The sequence below is a fragment of the Rhinolophus sinicus genome, linkage group LG02 (genome assembly GCF_036562045.2).
Source record: "Rhinolophus sinicus isolate RSC01 linkage group LG02, ASM3656204v1, whole genome shotgun sequence".
NCBI lineage: Eukaryota > Metazoa > Chordata > Mammalia > Chiroptera > Rhinolophidae > Rhinolophus > Rhinolophus sinicus.
In genome coordinates this window covers 120,232,783-120,248,544 of record NC_133752.1, presented here as the reverse complement: position 1 = coordinate 120,248,544, position 15,762 = coordinate 120,232,783, and positions in this window count along the sequence as shown.

Below are 15,762 nucleotides of genomic sequence, written 5' to 3'. Positions count from 1 at the left end.
AATATGTGCAAAAAATGGAAAAATTAATGAAAAAAATAGATTTAAGTACTTTTATTCATTAGTTTTCACCAGTATTCTATATTTTGCCATATTTTTAGCACAGAGCTCAACAGTCATTTTAAAAGTTTCTTTTAATACAATCTACTCTATTGTCTTCTTGTGAGTCTTAGGAGAGTTGCCAAAGGGTGTGGCGTTCAGTGGATAGATTTTCAGAAATCCCTCATGTTGTTTACTTCAGCTTTCATTGTAATTAAACAATGACCTGAGTTAGACATTATCACTTGACAAGCACTGTATAAAATACTACTATATTTGCATCTGATAAAACGCAGAATTCAAAAAGTTCTATCACTTCAGATCAGAAGTGCCTGGTACAACTTCTTTCAGGATCTCAGCATTGCTTGGATAAGCTCAAAAGTATGGGTACACATAAATTTATTCCTCTTGATACTTAATGTAATGAGCAGATCCTATTACCTGTTCCCCTAAAGGAAATCCTATTTAAAAGTCCACGCCTAGTTTAGTTTTGTTTTTCAATTACACACAGACATTTCACATTTGAAGGAAGTGAAGTGGTATCCTCTAAAGAACACGGACTTGGCAAAGCTCTTCTACATTTATTGGAGCTTGACCTGTCCAGTAACTGTGAGAACTTAACAAGTCATGCAATTTCTCTGAGCCTAAATTGACCCATATGTAAAATTTGGATCAAAATTCATGTGTTAACTGTCCTTTGGGACTCTTGTGAGTATTAGATTGAGAGAATATATATGATGAAACTACTTTATATATTGTAAAACATTGAATATCTTTTATTAGTAATAGCATAATTATTAAGATTTGGATTCATGGCAAATTTCTTGGTGAGCTGTTCCCAAACCTTATGAACGGTATAGTTTTATACCTTTACTATAATCAACAATAGTCAATTCCCCTCTTTCCCTTTCTCATCTTTCCTTCCTTACTTTCTTCTGAAAACAGATTTGAGACAGGTTGCAAGCAAAATAGGTACATTATGATTAACAAAACAGAAATGAAAAGAAATTTGGAAAATGACAAATGAATTCTAAATAAATGCTGAGCTAATATGGATAATACTAAAACATCATAAATTTTGGATTGTGGAACTTGATGTTAATAGTATGATAACTGCTATTGATTAGGATGGTGCAAATGTGGTGAGAGTGTTTCTAGGCAGAATTCCAATTCATTTAAGAAAAATGAATTTTACTCATGTTACTATGTGCCTTCCCACCTTCAGATGATAATATTGAACACTTATGATGTGCTATGCACTGTGCAAGTTACTGCCTAACAAAATGAACATGCCTTGACATCAGGTCAATTTGCATGAGAACTACAGATATGCAACAAACACATACCTAGTAATTAAAACATGTATTCTCATAAATTGTAATAAAGAACATAGAGAAGAACTGGATTATATGAGAGGGAACAACCTATTTTAATTTGTGGAGGTGGTCAGGAACAGGCTCTCTAAGGAACTATTTGGATATATTTTAAATATTTATAACTTCCTAAAAATTAATCATCTGCACTTTTGTTCATTCATTAATCCATCCATTCATTCAACTAACACCTGAGGAATTTTCTCTCCAGGCAGAGAAATAAAAAATAATAGCTAACTTTTAGAGTGCCTTATGTATCATGTGTTTTTGCAAGAACTTTATGTACATAAAAAGTTCTCTCATCCTTGTAATATTTCTAGAGGGATGAAAATATTATTTTACCCATTTTACAGATGAGGAAACTAAGGAAAAATAAAGTAAATGACTTGCCTAACTTAGATCATCAATTTGTAAGTGGCAAAAAAGGGATTGCACTCCACAGTCTCCATATCACATACCTCTAAGCACTAACTTAATATCTCCACTGAGCTCAATTAAGAAACAGAAATATGGGGAAATAAAAACACACACAAAAAATAGCAATACAATTTCCTCAGTCCTAAAATAGAGGTATGCAGATGGAGCTATGGGAATACAGGAGAAAACCTACCTCCAAACAGGTAAAGGTTTGTCCTTCTCAGGGAAGTATTTGACTTAAGTCTTGAAGTGTGAGAAGAGTTAGCCTAAAGTTTATTTGCTATTCTAGGATAAATAAAATAATACATTCTTTGAAATTTGGAAGTTTAATAAAGGTGAAAGAGGGGGGAAAATTCTGCAGGCCTAGAAGTATAAAAGTAGGTGGCTGCCTTGGGGGAACTGTATTTGAGTATGGTTCTCATTATAGGAAGGGGTTAGGTCAGGGACAGATCACAAAGAGCCTTCTGATCCAGGCTCAGGAGTTTGTGCTTTCTCTTGAAGGCCATGGCGGAAGCTGTTCTGAACATGGAAATAGTATAAAATTTGAGTTTTAGAATGATCGCACTAGCAGCAGCATAGGGGATAGATTGGAAAAGGTGGGGTGACTGGTTAGGAGAAGGCTATTGCAATAATTGAACTGCAGAGATAAGGGCCCAAAATAAGGCTGTGGAAATTAAGAGAAACATATGGATTAAAAACCTATTTAGTAGAGCAAATGTAAAGGATTGGGAGAGCCACTTCTATATGAGTTTTGAATAAGAAAGCTGTAGTTTAGGATCGTTTTCTAGATTTCTAACCAGAGATACTGAGTGTATAATGATGCCATTCGCCATATTATAGAAATCAAGGACTAGGATAAATCTCAGAGAAAAGATGATGCATTTAAATCTGAACACAAAGAGTTTAAGATCTCTTTGAGATGGCAGATATCTGGTAGGCAGTTGAGTAAGCCATGTGCTGCTTAATGATAGGGATACATTCTGTTAATGCTAAAATTTGGAGTTAAGACTATATCTTGGACATGACATTCTAATTTAATTAAATAAAGACTGAATTTGAGACATCAACTGACAGTACGGCCATGTCTTGCTTAATATTAAGCAGAAAAGACATGGGTTTGGCCAACGTTTTCCTCAAAGGGCAGGGTGAAATTTCCCTGAATGAATTTTAAAGTTGTCCATGAGAGACAAAAATAAAGTTACCTTTGCTGTTATGGCGGGAGTTATGAACTAGGGAGGGTTGCAGAAGATTGAAGAGCATTAAGACATGAGGGGTGAAAATAAGTGGGAGGCTCCTTCTCCAAATATGCTTACAAGAGAGCAAGTACAGATTGAGAGAAAGGCAGGCCATGGTAAGTTTTCTTTTTTTAAAATATTGGGTAAACCTGAGCATATTTACAGCAGTCCCCCCTTATCCACAGTGAATACATTCCAAGAGCCCCAGTAGATGCCTGAAACCATGGATTACTAGTACCAAACTCTATACATACTATGTTTTTTCCTGTACTTACATACCATGATAAAGTTTAATTTATAAATTAGGTACAATATGAGATTAACAACAATAACTATTAATAAAATAAAGCAATTATAACAATATACTGTGATAGAAGTTATGTGAATGTGGTCAAAATATCTTATGGTACTATACTCACTTTTCTTGTGATGATGTGAGATGATAAAATGCCTACGTGATGAGGTGAATGAGACATTATTAAGTAAAATAAGGATTACTTGGACACAAGCACTGCAGTACCACAACAGTCGATCTGATAACTGAGGCACCTACTAAGTGACTAATGGGCAAGTGATGTATACAGTGTGGGTACACCGGACAAAGGGACAGTTCACGTCGTGGAACGGATGGAGGGGGATGGCATGAGATCTCATCATGCTATACAGAATGGTGTGCAATTTAAAACTTATGAATTGTTTATTTCTGGAATTTTCCATTTAATATTTTCAGACCACAGTTGACCTCGGGTAACTGAAACAACAGAAAGCAAAAATGTAGATAAGAGGGCACTACAGTATGTGAGGGGGACAAAGTAAAGAAATATTGGTGAAGAGAGAGTGGATCATTTTTGAATGCTTACTAATTCTTGATTTACCTGGAACATGTGGTTAAACAGAACCCGTCATTCCTGGATCGTGAATATTAGCAGCATAGTCAAGAAACTGGGTTTGTTATAAATTACCTAAAAATACGCTAAAATATATTTGCTGAATTAATGACTTATGAATAGTAGCAGAAACCGAAGAGACTGGGTGAATAATAGTGAAAAGTTCCACATAGAAAACAGTAATACCAGGTGATAGCCTATTTGAGTCAGTTTTAAAAATCAGAGATCAGTAAGCCTGAAAAAGAATTTGATCTTCAAATGAACATTACTTATGTATTCATTCAATATAATTTAAAGTGAAGATTTACTTAATTATTGAATTTTTATTTATTAAAAATGAGACTGATGAGCAGGTGCACTTACATTTTGCCTTTACCAAAAACTCTATAAAATAGTTAAGATGGATAAGGAAAGAGAGAAGGGGAATATATGTGTCTAGACTACTGTCATTTAACCAATAATGAGACCAACAATAAAATCCACATTTCCAGATTCAAAAAGATTTTATAAGGTAAATTTCTAGAACCAATAAATTCCTTCAAATATTTTTAAAGAGAAGTCTATGAACGTTCCAAAAGTACTATCTCATAGTGCAGCTTCAGTACTACTCCATTAAATAGAGGAAATGATTTAAACTCCATCATTTCAGACCTGTATTTATTCATTCAGTCATACTGGAGTATATTGTTATTGTATTTTAATGCACGCAGTTTCAAAAAATGAGTATTATCTAGAACTATATGGATACAGAATTCTGACACTGAGAATTATGGACTGAATTCTACAAAGAGATCATGATTATAGCCTTTTTATTGTATAGTTTCTCTCTCTGCATTTTTAGCATATAAATGGCATCCATGTTTATTATCATCAGCTATTTTCAAAATTTAAACACCAGTTTTAACAATACTTATTATATTTATAGAAAACTGACAAAGTAGATGCAATTTGTTATTCACAAAATTACAGCTTTTCTGTAAAGGAAGGTGATAATTATCATAGGAAACTTATGTTTTGCCTATGAATGAACAGAGCACAAGAGTGACAGTTATTTCTTAATATTTAGGATGTGAAAAGTAGCTGTTTAAGATATTCAGCTTTCTATTTAACAAGCCTTTCACTAAGGTCACCTTATTGCAAGAATAGGAAATGTGACACATTCCTAATTAGTAGATACTGTAGTTAAATTATTTTCTGTAGTACTATTTCTTAGGTAAGCTTGTTTCTTTTTTTTGTTTGTTTGTTTGTTTTTAACTTTTTTATTGGGGAATGGTGTTTTTCTCCAGGGCCCATCAGCTCCAAGTCATTGTCCTTCAATCTAGTTGTGGAGGGTGCAGCTCACTGGCCCATGTGGGAATCAAACCGGCAACCCTGTTGTTCAGAGCTCGCACTCTAATGAACTGAGACATCCAGGTGCCTCTCTTTGGGTAAGCTTTTAAGCAAAGATCAATCCTAGGATAGTATCTCTGAAGAATATACATATTTCTTCCTTCCGGTCATTTGATGAGTCTTTTAAGACACACCGTTCATAGTCTGGATTTTGTACATACTCAAGCTCACTTGAAAAAATATCTCAGGGTTTGCAGATTATGTAAGCTCATTATGTGCTTTGATTGCTATTTTCAAGAAACCTCTTATTTCTTCCCCTATGTCTCGGTTTCTATGTCTTCTAAAATGCTTCCTGAAATCATCTTCCAAATAAATTACTTACACTAAAATTCTTGTCCCTGGGTCTACTTTCAAGGAAACCAACCTAAGACATAGGAATTCTTAACTGGAACTTACATGGTAATATTTATAAGACATACAGCATTCAAATCCATAGGCATCAATTGGAAATAATAATAATGATAATAAAAATCACTGCCATTTTGTTGAATGTTTGTTAGGTAATTATGTGCCAATAACCCATCTAAATATTTTCACATATTAATGCAATCTCCCCAATATCTCTCCCTATGAGGTAATTATATTATCATCCCCATTTTATAGGTGAAGATACAGAGACTTAAAGATAGTAAGTCACTTCACTGAGGTCCCATAACTAGTAATTGGAGTCAGGATTTGAAACCAATACTCTTAACTACCACTCATTCAGAAGTCTTCCCTTCCTCCCACCAATTGCAAATGCCTTAAAAAATTAGGTCTCCTCAGATTATATATGTATAATAATCTGTATATATATATATATATATATATATATACACACACACACACATACACACACATTATATACATATACTATATATAATATGTACTATATTATATATATTCTTGTAAAGCATAAGTATTTTTATATATATTTTTTTAATCTTAATTGATACTGAATTTCATGATCAATAGCAATAAACATTTTGTTTTCTTTAAAAAGTGATTGAATTCTGACCATGGACAATAGCAACCATTATAAAAAAACTCTTCAAAAGGACAAGTGAAACTTGAGGCATGGTATTCACATGAGTCATTCACCACCTGCAGTTATTTTTTCTAAGAAAGAAAGCTTGAGTTCAACAGGTTGAAGTAATAAAGTGATAAATCTTTTGGAGAAGAATCTTATTTCTAGTTTTAGAAGGAGGAAGTTTTTAGTTTTCTATCATAATGGAGCCAATGGCTTATAGTAACAAATTTAGGATTAAACTTATACAGAGGGTGTCAAAAAATGTATACACATCTTAAGAAAGGAAAACTATTAAAATTGTAATACTCAATATATACCGATAACAAAAGATGAATACAAGTCACGTTTGACTTCTGCAATTACAAGAGGTGCTCAAAGTGGTTACCATCAGCATCCAGATACTTCTGATTACGGTGAACTACTGCTTTAGCAACGTTGATCAAAGTGTGCACTTGTATAGAGATATTTTTGGCACCCCCAGTATTTGTTGAATAGCAAAGAACCTGGCCTTCTTAGCCATCGTTGGTTTAAAATTAACTAGACAAGATTGTGTAACCATAGGAACCCTGCCACAATGGAAACAGAAATATAAGGTTTTCAAGATTTAAAAATCCCCTAGCTTTTGAAGATTCAACTGTACTTAGTAAATATAGCACTCCTTCGTACATACTGAAATAATAAAATAAAAACACTGTCACCAACCACTTGTATTTATTTTGATAATACCATCATCATGTTGAAAAAGAATGTTAAGTATAATTTTGAAAAGCTTAAGCAGTAATATCTAGCAAATATTTGACTAAGGTTCTCTTTTTTTATGGTGAGGATGCCTTTACAAGACTCTGGAAAGGAATATTTTTCTTTTCTTTTTCTTTCTTCATTCCTTCCTTCCCTCCTTATTTTGCTCTTCCCACTTTCCCTTCCCTCCTTCGTTTGGAAATAAATAATACAATATGTTTTCACTTATGGTCAAGTTTAGATATACTTGTTTCCCCAGATATGCCCAAAGTCAGGGAGAAAACAGAAGACAACTTTTCATTTTCGTTAAGTTTATTACAATTATGCAAGTAACTATTGTAAAATAAAGAGTCAATATTTAAAAATCCAAACATGTGTAGTTTATTTTCTAAGGGAAAAAATAAATATCAGGACAATAGCATACTTAGAAAAAAAATACTATACAATTATCTCTGTGAAACTCGACCAAAGATATTTGTAATTTATTTGCAAAATTATTTGATCTTCTAAAAAAAGGATAGAATATATCTCTCTAGTCTTAAGAAGTAATACCGTGTTTCTCCAAAAATAAGACCTAGCCAGACAATCAGTTCTAATGCTTCTTTTGGAGCAAAAATTAATACAAGATTTGGTATTGTATTGTATTATGTTATGTTATGTTATGTTATGTTATGTTATATTATTATATAAGACCCGGTCTTATATTATGGTAAAATAAGACGGGGTCTTATATTAATTTTTGCTTCAAAAAGATGCATTAGGGCTGATTGTTCAGTAGGTCTTATTTTCAGGGAACCACGGTAGCTCTTTTGTCATACTTTGCTTTGCATTATAGTTAGTTACATACATATTTTTCAGTCCAACTAAAATTTGATCCTTTCAGGGAAGGTATTATTTAATTATTCAATGAATATTTATTATATACTTGTGATGAATTGCCTGCTAAGCCTTGGTGATATAGAAACAAAAGAGACAAAGTCTTTATCCTTATAGAACTTGGAAAAACAGAGTGAGAGGAAAGATGATTAGAGGGTAATACGATCAATGCCATGATAGCAGCATAAACATAGTAATCTAGGAACCCAGAGAGTAAATACTCAACCCAATTTCATAGAATGAGGGAGAGGGAGATACTCCTTTGGCAAATTTTATCAGACCATAAAGATAACTAGGCAGCAAATATTGAGCATGGTTTATCCAGTTATGCTAAAATAAAATTAAACCTCAAATTTATATGTGGTGATAAGTTTATAGAGAAAGTTATTATAAATTTATACTTCAAATAAAACGTGTTGAAAGTAGAGAAGCCAAATATTCAGTTGGTCTAGTTCCTTTAGCATTCTTATCAGTGCATAAGTTTGTGTGTGATTTTCTTTTTTTTACATGCACATGTTTTTTTTATTATCTGTGAAGTGGATTCAGAGCTGCCAAGCCACAGGGAATCAAATAAACTCTTTGGCTTCATTCATGAGGCTGAATTCCTGCAGACAGTGTGTGCAAATAAGACATTCATGTGAATTTTTTACCAAGAAAGGAGGTGATTATCCATGGAATGATAGAAGAAATATATTACCACAATACGTTTCTTGGATCTAAACTCCTTGAAGACAGGTGTCACGCAAGATGTCATACGGGGTCTCTGGTCCCACTCCCCACATAGGAATGCAGGATATGGTGAGGCCAAAAAGGAACACCCACGGAGCCATAGATAGGGGAGTCACACAACCATATTCTCACTGGTGGCTGGGCTGGAGACACAGGAAGCCGGAGCCACACCATCCACAACCTGCCGTCCACTTCTCTGACAACCAACCCCATTTACTAACTGCAATCCACTCTTACTAGCTCAGCCACATCTTCTTGCTAGCCCCCATTTTCTGCTAGTGTAGCCACAGCAGTTATTTTAGGCTCAGTGGTTACAGCTGATGGCCCACTAGCCACAGTTGATGGCCATTTACAGCCCGAGTGAGCACCTTTCTACGTGAGGGCAAGAACCTGGAAACTGCACTCCTGCCTCTGTCCCCACAACAAGAATATTTTATGCTCCTGATATATCTATCCCCATACATTTAGCACAGTACTGATTATATTAACTGTCAATGAATAGTCATTGACTGATTGATTAATATTTCACTTTATAGATTTGGAGGGTATACTTCAACTTACTTTATACCTGGTCATTTAATCTATGCTCCTTCATTATGATCTTAATGTGATATTAGTGATTTTAACTGTACTAGGCTACTGCCTCACCTCATTTTTACTATTTGTGTCCCTTCAAGTCCTGTGATAACAGAGAGTAGACACTATAGTACGTCCAAATTATAAGAGATTTTGTAAATACTATCATACCTCCTGGAATTGTGTGATTATGGTTTTGGATATTGTCGTGTGGGAGACCCCACTCTCTGCACCATTTGTCGTGTAGGGTGGCCTGTGGAGTCTCTAGTCCCACTCCTCACATAAGAACGCAGGATATGGTGAAACCAAAAAGGAACACCCACAGAGCCATAAGTAGGGGAGTCGTACCACTGTAGTCTAACTGGAGGTACTACAGTCTCACTGGAGGCTGGATCCACACGACCTGCAACCTGCTGTCTGCTTCTCTGCCTGCCAACTGACCAACTGACCAAGCAATGCAGCCAAGGCAGTTATATCAGTGGTTAATTGGCTAACTGGTTACAGCTGACAGCCAACTAGCCACAGCTGACGGCCATCTACTACCTGAGCCAGCATCCTTCCACGTGAGGCCAAGAGCCTGGAAACTGCTCTCTGGGACTCTGTCCCCACAGATATGTCTAGAATCAGCTCAAGAAAGGAGATGTGATGAGCCTCATAAGTGACACATCCTTTCTCTAATTGCAACACACTGTAGCTCCTTATTTGTTCAGTAATTTCCCACCCCTATCATCATGATAGGCATTAGGTGGAGAAATGAGAGGAGCAGGTCATTGATGTGATCCTCACCCTCAGCTCTAGAAACACTCAACTTTTTATGAAATTCTCCAATTCTTATGACATAAAATACCGTTCCTTGAGTATTGCTAGGGATCCAAGTACCTTGAGGCTTTCTTCAACCTCTTAGCAACAAAGATTTTCTTTTGCTTTTCCCTCATAAGCGGTCCAATTAGATCAGACAAATACCAATCTAGGTAAAACCTATATGTCAAGTTTAGGGGAAATTTGATGGCCAATTATTTTAAGATAATAGAAAATTGGATAATTGCTCTGTGGTCAATATAATAAACAAGAAAATTTATGTTGCCTAGTGTGGCAGAGGGGGAAGTAAATAATATCAACAAAAGCAGGTTATGAAAATCCTTGCCAATTAAGTGAGGGATCCAGAATTGCTTTTTAAATTCCTACTGTCATCCCTCCAGAAAACCTATTTTCTATAATACAACTTTTAACCACCCAAACCTGACCCAAAATATCTAATTAAATGGTCAGCTTATAAATGAGGTAGCCATTTTATTTAGAATGTGTAAGAAAAATATCAGTAGCATTCAGTACTTCATTGTATGGCCCTCTCATCCTAATAAAACTTCAAGATCTCTTCTTTTCTCCTAGCTCTTGCAGTCTGTACCAATGGTGGACATTTTACTAAATAGGTTTTCAACAAATGCACTAGCTTTTGTAACACAAAGAAATTTGTTTGCCTTTTTCTTGGTCTTGCATCACAGTTCTACAGAGCTAATTTGAAGACCACTCTCCAGCCAAGTTCAGAGGAACAAAGAGTAAGACAAGAAGCTGTTGTAAAGCCTGCTATCGATGATGACAGTAGCCTGGGTGGAAAAGGAACACTGATATCCAGCCTTTTATGGAAGCTAGGGGGTGAGTTGCTCTGAGACGACAAAGTCTTGCTTGTAGCCACCTGTTTCCAAAGATTTTTTTTCCTGGGTCTTTAGCTTGTCAGGTTTACTGAGGCCAGCCAGGGTTCAGGAGGTAAGAGAAGCCCATTTGTAATGCTCAGGCAATCTCTGGTCACAGGGGACAAATCATGCAAGAAACAGGAAATACATAAAATATGCTCAATCAAATTAATCAAAAGTATTTGTTAGATCGTTTATTCTCATTTTAATGGAAAAGTACAAAACAAACAACAAGAAACCACAGCTCTACTACATTTAGGCTTCTATAGGATCCAGGTTATTCATTTTCCTCAAAATAGAAATGCCTCTTCTATTACACATCATTTGACCCATGGAAATAAAGGTAGCTGCTCATTTATTTGAGTTCCTGTCCTTTCCCAACCTGGTTTAGAAGAAAAATAAAATACCTTTTCCCCTTTGAACTATAAAGGGAGGCAGGCACAAGTCCGACATGGAATCACTTCTGCAAAAGGACTGATTAAATCTCTCTTTCTTCTCAAGATGAAAAGGATCTTTAAAAACAAACTCAGGTTTTATATCTGTAGGTATTAAGTTCTCCCTTTGCATTTGCTTTAGTTCAATGTAGCATTTGTGTGGTTTATTACAACAACTTTCATGTAGCAGATCTAAAAACCTCTTTGTGCAGTTGAAGATAATGGCATAGTGTGCTATGGGTTTTAAAGATCCTGTTTTTAAAGCTGGCCAGCAGCCCTCTGAGGAGAGAATCTGCCGTGCGGATGTGAAAAAAATTTTTTTTTTTTCTGGCCCTGGCTTAATTCTCCATTCACTTTAGGAATTGCTTCTTACAGATAAAATGTTTGATGGCTATTTTTCCCCTCTCTGGCATGCCTAAAGCAGAAGTTGCCAAATGTAAGGGTAAATGAGAACCACCTGGAGTGTTTGCTAAACTGTTGGTGCCTGGAATCCTCGGTTAAAACAGTAATTTAGTGGACTTGAGGTTGGGACCCAGGATTCTACTTTGTAAGAGTATGCAGCTGGCTCTGATGCAGGAAGAACACTGCCTAAACTAATTCTGGGAAAAAGTGTACACGAGGGTATTAAATGACGTTCTTTGCAAGATATTTTCCAGTTATGATTAGTTAATTTTTAATTCAAATCGTGATAAACAAAACAGTATGGTTTAAAAAAATGATCTAAAAGGATGATTACCTTATTTTCCAATGGGAACTATGATTACTACGCAAAAATATGTAGCAAAAAGCAAATTAATACAGAAGGTGTCAAAAAAATGTATACAAATTTTAAGGAAGGAAAACTGTATTAAAATTGTTAATACTCAGTATATACTGATAACAGAAGATGAATACAAGTCACATTTGACTTCTGTAATCACAAGAGGTGCTCAAAGTGGTTACCATCAGCGTCCAGACACTACTGATTATGGAGAACTACTGCTTGAGCAAAGTTAACCACAGTGTCCACTTGTATACATTTTTTTGGCACCCCCAGTACATTGGTTTGATTACAAAGCAGTGCAGAGATTGCATAATACCTGATTATATGTCATGAAATCCAATTCTTAAAAAGTGTATTGGTGAAGATAAATCCATAAATCATAGTGTAGATTAGTTTAATAAGTAGGATTCTGTCGTATGTTCCAACTTGTTAGCCCTCAAGCCAGCATACACTACATGCAGAGATGGCAAATTGCCTACCATCCTAGTATAAATACTGACATACCCTCCACTAAGAAACCTAACACAGGCCCAGATCCTTTTCTATTCAGTTCAGCTCATGGGTTGTTGAAGAAGAAGGTGATAGTGGGCCCTTTTGGGCAACACCTGGATATCAGGCACACCTGGAGACCCGTTAGTGCAACCCAGCAGCAGGAGGGAGAATAGAAAACATCCAAAGTATTCTGGTGGACCACACAGTGATGCTGCTCAAACCTGACTGACCAGCTGCCTGTAATGTTACCAGCTTGAGGAATTGGCAGCCTGTCGACAACACCTGGAGAAGTGATGCATGTATGCCTATTGTAGTTCCATGTTACACAAACAGGCCTCTAGGGAAGTTAATTTGGATTTACAAATGCTTAGCGGGTTCCTAGTGTTGAAGTCCTCAGGTGTTTTAAATGTTTTCAACCCTGTGGAATCTAATATGGCTAAAAAAATGAACTCTTTGTCTTTCAATCAATTATAACTGCAGTGTAGAAATTAGAGACAGCACAGCACAGTGATTAGGAGAATAGGCTCTGGATCTAGAATGCCTAGATTAGTGGACTGACTCCACCAGTTTCTACCTGTGACCCTTTGAGTATATTTGCTTTTCCATTGAGCATATTAATGTAATATTCTTTTTAAAGGTTTTCGTTAAAATATAGCTAACATACAATATTGTATTAATTTCAGGGGGATATCATAGTTATTCAACATTTATAAACCTAAGAAAGTGATCACACGATAAGTCCAGCAACCATCTGACACCGGACCACACTATCAAAATATGTTTGACTATATTCCCCATGATGTATTTTACATCCCCATGACTTATTTGTTTTACACCTGGAAATTTGGACCTCTTATTCCCACTCATCTTTCCCCCCTTTTAAAAAATTTTCAATTATAGTTGAAATTTCAATATTATTTTATATTAATTTCAGGCATACAGCATAGTGGTTAGACATTTGTATAATTTAAGAAATGATCCCACTGACTAGTCTAGTATCCACCTGGCACTATACATACCATGTTTCCCCAAAAATAAGACCTAGCTGGACAATCAGCACTAATGTGTCTTTTGAAGCAAAAATTAATGTAAGACCCTGTGGGGACAGAGCCAGGAGTGCAGTTTCCAGGCTCTCGGCCTCATATAGAAAGGTGTTCACTCGGGTAGTAAATGGCCATCAACTGTGATTGGATGGCCATCAGCTGTGGCTAGTTGGCCATCAGCTGTAACCAGTGAGCCATTGGCCACTAATATAACTGCTGTGGCTACGCTAACAGAAAAATGGGAGCTAGCAAGAGCGGATTGCAGAGAGGCAGATGCCACCAGCGAGAATATAGTGATATGACTCCCCTACCTATGGCTCCGTGGGTGTTCCTTTTTGGCCTCACCATATCCTGTGTTCTTATGTGGGGAGCGGGAGCTGAGACCCCGCAGGCCACCCCGCACGACAGACCCAGTCTTATTTTACTATAAGACTGGGTTTTTAATATAATATAATGTAATGTAATAATATAACATAATATAATACTGGGTCTTATATTAATTTTTGCTCCAAAAGACACATTAAAGCTGATTGTCCAGCTAGGCCTTATTTTCAGGGAAACACGGTAGTTATTACCATATTATTGACTATATTCCTTATGCCTTACTTTACATCCCCATGACTATTTCGTAATTACCAATTGTACGTCTTAATCCCTTAACCGTTTTCACCTGCCCCCAAACCCTTCCCATCTATAAATCTAGTCCTGATCTGACCCCCACCACAATAAATTTAGTACCCATTTGCCCCATACATAGTTATTAAGATATTATAGACTATATTCCTTATGCTATATCCTACATTCCCATGACTGTTTTGTAACAATCAATTTGTACTTCTTAATCCCTTCACCCACCCCCTCAACTTCCCTTCTGTCTGGTTACCATTAAAATGTTCTTTGTATCTATGAGTATGTTAATTTTGTTTGCTAATTTTGTTCTTTAGATTCCACATATAAGCACAATCACATTGCATCTGTCTTTCTTTGTCTGACATAATCCACTCAACACAATACCCTCCAGTTTCATTGGTGCTGCTGCAGATGGCAAGGACCCATTCCCTTCCACAGCTGAGCAATAGTCCATTGTATTAGGTTGGTGCAAAAGTAATTGCGGGTTTTTGCAATTAAAAATAATGGCAAAAACTGCAATTACTTTGGCACCAACCTAATATATATATGCCACTTACTCTTTATGCATTCCTCCATCAACAGACACCCAGGGTGCTTCCACATCTTAGCCATTGTAAACAATGCTGCAATGAATATATGGATGAACACGTCCCCTTGAAGTAGCAATTTGGGTTTCTTTAGATAAATACCCAAAGTGGGATTACTGGGTTCTTCTTTGTCTCTTGTTATAGCCTTTGTTTTAAAGGCTCTTTTGTCTGGTATAAGTATCCCAGCTTTTTTGTAGTTTTTGTTTCAATTTGCATGGACTAACTTTTTCCATCCCTTTACTTTCAGTCTCTGTGTGTCCTTTAATCTGAAGTGAGTCTCTTGTAGGCAACATATGTAGGGGTCTTGTTTTCTTATCCATTCAGCCACCCTATGTTTTTTAATTAGAGCATTTAACTCATTTACATTGAAAGCAATTTGTTGATAGATATGTAGCTATTGCCATTTTATTATTCATAATTTTGATGTTTTTCTTTTTTTTTTTCCATCTTTTTAAAGAAGACCCTCTAAGATTCCTTGTAATACTGGTTTGGTGGTGATGAACTCCTTTAGCTTTTTCTTGTCTAGGAAGTTCTTTTTCTGTCCTTTGATTTTAAATGATAGTCTTACTGGGTTGTAGTCCCAGCAAGTTTTCTGTCATTATTTCTTCAAATAGGTTCTCAATCCCTTGCTTTCTCTTCTCCTTCTCGTACCCCAATGATGTGAATATTGTTATGCTTGATGTTGTCCCAGAGGTCTCTTATTAAACTATCCTCATTTTTTTTTTTTTTTGGGGGGGGGGTCTTTCTTCTTTTTGCTGTTCTGATTGGGTGTTTTTTGCTACCTTGCTTCTCAAATCTCTGATTTGATCCTCTGCTCCATCTAGTCTGCTGGTGATTCCTTCTAGTGCATTCTTCAT